Source organism: Strigops habroptila, chromosome Z (assembly GCF_004027225.2).
Source record: "Strigops habroptila isolate Jane chromosome Z, bStrHab1.2.pri, whole genome shotgun sequence".
In the NCBI taxonomy this organism is placed as follows: Eukaryota; Metazoa; Chordata; class Aves; order Psittaciformes; family Psittacidae; genus Strigops; species Strigops habroptila.
In genome coordinates, this window is record NC_044302.2 from 45,823,882 (window position 1) to 45,832,678 (window position 8,797).

The 8,797-nt window shown below is 42.2% G+C and overlaps 1 non-coding gene across 1 annotated transcript; it reads right to left on the bottom strand.

Annotated features, from left to right (window-relative positions):
- Positions 1–8,473: 8,473 nt before the first annotated feature.
- On the bottom strand, positions 8,474–8,592 carry LOC115601419. Its single transcript, XR_003989339.1, has one exon. It is a non-coding gene; the product is annotated as a 5S ribosomal RNA (ribosomal RNA).
- Positions 8,593–8,797: the final 205 nt, after the last annotated feature.

Consider the following 8,797-nt stretch of genomic DNA (forward strand, 5'->3'; position numbering starts at 1 on the left):
AACTAGAACAATGGAAAATTTGCTTACAAATATGTCTCATGCCTCATACTTTAAATTAACCTTGCATGATTGGATTATGAAAGAAATGGTGAAATACATTTCAGTTTCAGCTTTTTTTGCAGCATTTATGGAGCTGCCAGTTTTAGTTTCATGTCTTCTTTTATATTTTGTGGGTTATCTTCAAAAAGACAAAGCAGTGATCTTCAGAGAAAGAGCTTAACTATTGTAACTGTCAGACAATTATTCTGTAAATGTTTAATTTTTCAAATGTGAGCATAGATATCAGATGCCACAAGTTTAAAAAAAATTTGACTTGTTTTATTGTTCAGTGATTAGAATTTTTCCATCTGCTGTTCAGTACTAACTTAGTTTACATTCACTTACAGCCAACACAATTAAAACTCTGAAGTTAAACCTTCCAGAAATGGAAGAAAACATCAGAGTGTATGTACAATGAAGAATTCCCCTTATTCAGACAGACTATTCCCATTGCCTTACACATACAAACACTTACAGCCCTTCTATAAGGGTGAGAGTCATGTGATAAACTACATGATCAGGTGATAAATTACAGTGCTATGTGATAAATGAATTTGTCATGTACCATTGACTGCCTAACCTGCCCTCTACCCACTAACCTATCTCCTGGGACTTTCTTTAGCATCCAAAGCCCTGAACAGCTTCAGAGATATACCATCTCAACTTTAAACTAGCCAGACAGTAAAAAAAAAAAGGTAATCTTACTTCTTTTATCCAGAAAAATGAAACAAATCAGCAGATTCACTGAGGATGATACTAACTTCTGTGGCTGTGACAAAATTTTCTTAGACACAAGTCTTCACTTTACAATCAAATCTCATTTACAGAGATAAGAACGTGTGCTCTTTCACTGGACATCTTCAGTTTTTTAATAGCAACCACACAGTAGCTTTTAACCCTGGAAAATTCTGATCTTCTCCCTCATTTCTCCTATTTATATAAAGGGAAGCTATTATAGACCACATTCAGAAGCTTGTTTCATTATTCGTGTCCTGTATTTGATAATTATGGAATCTAATTCTACATTTGGAAAGAAAACCATAAGTATGTGTCTTGTATATATATAAATAAATCAAATTTTCCAATTTTAATAACTGCTAAAATAATTCTTTAAAATGGGCTTTTTGTGTGATATGTGATATACATATGTGATATACGTATATCTCATATATCTCAGATATATGAACATATGTGATATACATACTGCCTCTTTTTAGTATGTGATCAATGCAAAGGATTTATTGCTACAAGTTTCAGAAGTGGAGACCTCCAAGTCATCAACACAGGACATCCTTAATGTGCTATACACTTACCCACTCTGTAGGCCCATAGAGGTGGTCCCAGACTCTTAAAATTTCAAGGAGGAACAGCTGATGGTGAAATTGGCCTGCACCCAGAAGAAATGCTACTGGAATAGAAGCACTCCTGGCTGCCTTGAGATGTCCATGATCAGCTGCCAAATTCTGAAAATGGCCAGCCAGGCTTTAAAAGATAATATCTCACCTGGAACCTTCTCAGGTAAATATGCAGACCCAGATTACACTGTGATTACCCCAAATTAAAAGTTGTTCTTCTCTGTCTTTGCCGTGCTCTGTAGAAACCCTGATCATAGAATAGAATCATGGAATAGTTTGAGTTGGAAGGGACCTTCAAAGGTCACCTAGTCCAACCTCTGTGCAATGAGCAGGGACATCTTCAACTAGATTAGGTTGCCCAGAACTACATTCAGCCTGGCCTTGAATGTTTCCAGGCATGGAACATCCACCACCTCTCTGGGCAACCTGTGTCAGTATTTTACCATCCTCATTGTAAGAATGATGAGATTTTCTTCAACAACTCTGGAGAGAGACTTTCCTAATAACACATCTGCCATAAGCATTCTTCCACAATTGGTATTTCATCATGTGCATATGCCACAGGGATAATAAAAGGTAATTGCTAGGGTCTTCCCAGCCAGGTTTTCTTTCTCCTGCATGATGATCCATCAACAAACGCCATTGGATCTTTCTGAGAAGGTGGTTCAGAAGGTTTTCATAAAGAGCACACTGTAAAGTCTGCAGTAGGAATTATTGATGCTAAATCCCTCAAACCCCATTCCTATTTAGGTTTTGGGTTTGGTCTGGGTATTTTTTTTTTATTTTTTTGTTGGGGGTTTTTTTATTATAAACTTGCCCTTAGAGTTAGGTAGAAAAGAATTGGACAACCGAAACAGCAGGTAATAATATCAGTGCCACCTTTATTTTAGTAGTTATTTTATCCAACTTTCTGACAATCCAAAGAACATAGATCTTGAAACTATTCCGTCTAACTAGAATAAGCTATCTGACTTAGTTCCTAGTGGATAAGCAGGGTTGTGCATTGGTGAAGTCTGCATTATGCCAGGAGTTTCTCAGGGAAATATGAATCTATGATGTCATTTCTAACAACTTAAAAATTAATTATAAACAAAAAAATTGATCAAAAAACACTGGCACAGTATCCGTTCTCTTTTGCTTACGTTTTGATATGAAGAGGAAACTAAGGGATTTTAGCCATTTTTTATGGAAACACGGAGTACCACTTGTTTCAGTGCAAGGTTTCTTAGTTGACAGAGGTGAAATAAGAAACCTGCAAGCAAAGGATTTGAGGTGACAACTGAACATTTATACTTATTTTATAGAAGTCTTTAGCATGCAACTCTGATCTTCTATTCTGTCCTATGCTAGTGTTCTACTTTTTTCCTACCCACACGGTGTTTTCAAGTCGTAGGAACAGACTATTCAACACTTGCAATAGCAACAAGGTGAAGGTCCTCAAAACCACCTCGTATTACTTAATGTCCTATGTGATGTTCTTTACCATTTTCATAGGAAGATAATTGTAATGATCTTACCTAAAAATTCTCCATAGCTAGAATCTGTTCAGTTGGCTGCTTTTCTGAATTCATTCATGTTGCCAAGTCACCTTATTGTATGTCTTATTGCATACCACAGGAACTATTTTATGAGACAGACAAGCATTCGCAAGAAGCAGCAGCCCTATGAGAAAAAGAACACCTTTTCTTCCTTAGTCTCTGATAGCACCTACATTCTGCCAATACATAGCATTATTTATACATGCATAATGTCTAAAATTTAATGCTAGATTGATTGTGGAAAAAACCCCTCATTTACTAACCAAAGCACAGATTATGTACTTCTTGTTTTAAAAAAATAGTAAGTCTGCTTTGATTCTCATTTTGTTTGCGTTCGATTTGTGTTCACAGAATACAATAAGCAATTCCATGTTTATGCTTTAAAATTTAGTTGATTCTATTTGAAGATGATTTAAAAACAATTTCTAGTGAGTTAAAACTAATAAGACACAAATTAAGAAAACCAACTTTTTGGCAAAGCTAAATTGGCTCAAAGTAAATAAAGTACTTAGTGAAGTAAGTGGGAAAATTACACTAAATAATTAAGTGTTGAATCACCATCCTATTTATCTTACACTGCCATTTTTAAAAATAGTTTTCAGCGTACATGTTTGCTATCACTCCTACTGTAGGAACACTGTGGCATATATTCTTTGAAGCACATTCTATTCAGCAGACAAGAAATATCACTGTTGATCATACCTTTGATCCATCTATGAGATTACAGTTCCCTTCCACACAAGGGCAAGTAATTGGTGTAGTCTCACAATAACTAAACACTTCAGAGTGTTCCTAGCAAAGTAGTGTGAACTCAATGTAGTATCAGTACTTCACATATAAGAGATGGGAGATGGACTAGAAAGTACTTGCTTGACCACCCCTGCTCTAATAAACTGAAGTCAATCAATCAACCCACTTAATTTTACAAAATTATTTTTTTATAAAGAACAATGTTGGGGTTTTGGTTTGGGTTTTTTACCTGACAGCCTGTCCTATAATACATGTCACCATCATTTATAGAAATAACAGATTAACGTAGTCCAATACCACTGATCCTAAGAGGAGATCACATATGCTAAGTAAACTTCAGTTTATATTTTCTGATACCACTATGGCAATAATATTTTGTGTCAGTAATGCCATTAAGGTAAGTCTATAGGAAAATTTCATTCAGTTTCTGTTTTTTTGCCTTGTCCATAAACAGAAAGGATCATCCATACATCTTGAGTGCAAGTCCCTTAGGCCAATTAGTTCATTTTTGAGAGAGTCCATCTAGAAAGACCTAACACTCTGGATCATGTTTCACTAGCACAAATGCTCTGACTTCATGTATTTTACATTCACTCACGCAAGAGTTTTTGGAAAGGAAACATTGCAGTTTCTCCTAAGAAGGATCTATCACTCCTGAACACAGGAGAGAGGACTGCAGAGCAACTGGAAATTAAAATAAAGTTCCCTGTGCATCGTTCTTGAAATTCTTGTGCCTGCTATGGCTCTTTTAGGAATACAGAATATCCTACCATCTGCTTAAGAAAGAAGTTGTATGTTGAATGAACTAGACAATTTTTCATCTATAAACATAAATTATTTAAACCCTGATATTCAAAGAAAGACATTAAGGGAGGTTTTTATGGTATTTTTTTTTCTTTTTTAGCCAGGCATTTTCAAAAGTTTAATGGTAGGTATTAGGGATGTAGAGTTGTGTATCTGGTTGTCCTGGGTTCAGCTATAGCAGTCATTTTTCTCCTGCTTAGTAGCTGGTGCAGTGCTGTGTTTTTTAACTTTCAGCCTGGGAACAACGCTGATAACACCGATGTTTTTAGTTGTTGCTAAGTAATGTTTATTCCAACCAAGGACTTTCTCAGTCTCATGCTTTGCCAGGGAGGAGGGGAAGCCGGGAGGAAGCAGAGACAGGACACCTGACCCAAACTAGCCAAAGGGGTATTCCATACCACAGCACGTCATGCCCAGTATATAAACCGGGGGGAGTTACCCGGAAGGCCCAGATCACTGCTCGGGTCGGGCTGGGTATCGGTCGGCGGGTGGTGAGCAATTGTATCCTCTCCCCTTGTTATTTCACTAATCGTTACTATCATTGGTGGTAGCAGTAGTGGTTTTGTGTTATACCTTAGTTGCGGGACTGCTCTTATCTCAACCCGTGGGAGTTACATTCTTCCCATTCTCCTCCCCATCCCTCCGGGAGCAGGGGGAGGAAGAAAGGGGGGGGGGGCGGGGAGTGAGCGAGCGGCTGTGTGGTTCTGAGTTACCGGCTGGGCTCAAACCACGACAGTTCTTTTTCTTCCAGCAGCTGTCCACCTTACCCGGTCTCTCGGAGGATCCTTCTGTTGTGGGGTTGCTGAAGGTCGAAGAACAACAAGTGCCAATTGCGACCACAACAGTGCACCGGCGGCAATATCGCACCAACCGAGACTCCTTGATTCCCATCCATAAGCTGATCCGCAGACTGGAGAGCCAAGGAGTGATCAGCAGGACCCGCTCACCCTTTAATAGCCCCATATGGCCAGTGCAAAAGTCTAATGGAGAGTGGAGATTAACAGTAGACTATCGTGGCCTGAACGAAGTCACACCACCATTGAGTGCTGCCGTACCGGACATGTTAGAACTTCAATATGAACTGGAGTCAAAGGCAGCCAAGTGGTATGCCACAATTGACATTGCCAATGCATTTTTCTCAATCCCTTTGGCAGCAGAATGCAGGCCACAGTTTGCTTTCACTTGGAGGGGCGTCCAGTACACTTGGAACCGACTGCCCCAGGGGTGGCAACACAGCCCTACCATCTGCCATGGATTGATCCAGACTGCACTGGAACAGGGGCAAGCTCCAGAACACCTGCAATACATTGATGACATCATCGTGTGGGGTGATACAGCGGAAGAAGTTTTTGAGAAAGGGAGGAAAATAATCCAAATCCTGCTGAAGGCCGGTTTTGCCATAAAACGGAATAAGGTCAAGGGACCTGCACAGGAGATTCAATTTTTGGGAATAAAATGGCAAGATGGACGCCGCCAGATCCCCACAGACGTGATCAACAAGATAACAGCAATGTCTCCACCAACTAACAAGAAAGAAACACAAGCTTTCTTAGGTGTTGTGGGGTTCTGGAGAATGCACATCCCAAATTACAGTCTGATTGTAAGCCCTCTCTACCACGTGACCCAGAAGAAGAATGATTTCAAATGGGGCCCTGAGCAACAACAAGCCTTTGAACAAATTAAACGAGAAATAGTTCACGCAGTAGCCCTTGGACCAGTCCGGGCTGGGCCAGATGTGAAAAATGTGCTCTATACCGCAGCTGGAGAGAATGGTCCTACCTGGAGCCTCTGGCAGAAAGCTCCAGGGGAGACTCGAGGTCGACCCCTTGGCTTTTGGAGTCGGGGATATAAAGGATCCGAGGCCAGCTACACTCCCACTGAAAAAGAGATACTGGCAGCCTATGAAGGGGTTCGAGCTGCCTCAGAAGTGATCGGAACTGAAGCGCAGCTCCTCCTGGCACCCCGGTTGCCTGTGCTGGGCTGGATGTTCAAAGGCAGGGTCTCCTCTACACATCATGCAACTGATGCTACATGGAGTAAGTGGGCCGCACTAATTACACAACGAGCTCGAATAGGAAATCCCAGTCGTCCAGGAATTCTAGAAGTCATCATGGACTGGCCAGAGGGCAAAGATTTTGGGATGTCACCAGAAGAGGAGGTGACGCGTGCTGAAGAGGACCCACCATATAATGAACTGTCAGAGAGTGAAAAGCAATATGCCTTGTTTACTGATGGGTCCTGCTGTATTGTGGGAAAGCATCGGAGATGGAAGGCAGCTGTGTGGAGTCCCCTGCGACAAGTTGCAGAAACTGCTGAGGGAGAGGGTGAATCAAGTTAATTTGCAGAGGTGAAAGCCATCCAGCTGGCCTTGGACATTGCTGAACGAGAAAAATGGCCAGTACTTTATCTCTATACTGACTCATGGATGGTGGCAAATGCCCTGTGGGGGTGGTTGCAGCAATGGAAGCAGAGCAACTGGCAACGCAGAAGTAAACCCATCTGGGCTGCTGCATTGTGGCAAGATATCGCTGCTCGGGTGCAGAACCTGGTGGTGAAGGTACGCCACGTAGATGCTCATGTACCCAAGAGTCGGGCCACTGAGGAACACCAGAATAACCAGCAAGTGGATAAAGCTGCTAAGATTAAAGTGGCTCAGATGGACTTGGATTGGCAACATAAGGGTGAATTATTTTTAGCCCGGTGGGCCCATGACACCTCAGGCCATCAAGGCAGAGATGCAACATATAGATGGGCTCGTGATCGAGGGGTGGACTTAACGATGGACACTATTGCCCAGGTTATTCACGAATGTGAAACATGTGCTGCAATTAAGCAAGCCAAGCGGTTAAAGCCTCTCTGGTATGGAGGACGATGGCTGAAGTACAAATATGGGGAGGCCTGGCAGATTGACTATATCACACTCCCACCAACCCGCCAGGGCAAGCGCTATGTGCTTACCATGGTGGAAGCAACCACCGGCTGGCTGGAAACATACGCTGTGTCCCATGCCACTGCCCGGAACACTATCCTGGGCCTTGAGAAACAAGTCTTGTGGCGACACGGCACCCCAGAGAGAATTGAGTCAGACAATGGGACTCATTTCCGGAACAACCTCATAGACACTTGGGCCAAAGAGCATGGCATTGAGTGGGTATATCACATCCCCTACCATGCACCAGCCTCTGGGAAAATCGAACGGTACAATGGGCTGTTAAAAACTACACTGAGAGCAATGGGTGGTGGGACTTTCAAACACTGGGATACACATTTACCAAAAGCCACCTGGTTGGTCAACACTAGGGGATCTGCCAACAGGGCTGGCCCAGCCCAATCAGAACTTTTACGTACTGTAGAGGGGGATAAAGTTCCTGTGGTGCACATAAAGAATTTGTTGGGGAAGACAGTCTGGGTTATTTCTGCTTCAGGTAAAGGCAAACCCACTCGTGGGGTTGCTTTTGCTCAGGGACCTGGATATACTTGGTGGGTAATGCGGGAAGATGGGGAAGTCCGATGTGTACCTCAAGGGGATTTGATTTTGGGGGAAAACAGACAATGAACTCAATTGTACGCTGTTGCCTGCTCTATAACACTTTTATAGCCCACCAGCTAGATATCTTCAGGTCACCAGCCATTGACCCTGACTTCCCTCCGATCATCACCTCAACAAAGAATGAATTTTGAGGAAACCAGACGAGCTCAGCAGTGACCAGACGAGTTTGGCGGTATCATCAGCAGGCAACAACCCAACACTACGTACCGTCCCTCCTGCCCTGAAAGACTATTACAAGAGATGGAGCCTGACATCATGGACTGGATGAGTTCAGCAATTTTACAGGGATTGGTCCATGGACTAGGGAATGATATCTTTCTCTGTGTGTGGGTGTGGGTGTATATATATGTGTATATATGGGACAGGGGTGATGGTGTGTTGAGAGATGTGGGATATGATCGTGACGTGAATGGTATGGAATAAGGGGTGGATACAAAAGCCTACAGCACCCGGGATTCCCAGGCGATCTCCCATCCAAGTACTAACCGAGCCCGACCCTGCTTAGCTTCCGAGATCAGACGAGATCGGGCGTTTTCAGGGTGGTGTGGCCGTAGGCTGCTGGAAAAAAAAAAGATATGCAATTGCTAAAGTATTTCGTTCCAGCTGCTGGAAAAAAAAAGATATGCAATTGCTAAAATATTTCATTATATACCTCCCAATGTATAGTGGTGATGGCCACGCTGGAAGCACAAACCAGACCAGTTTCATGATCAATGAGTCTATTGTATTACAAGTCATTACCATGAAGTACAGTGAAACAA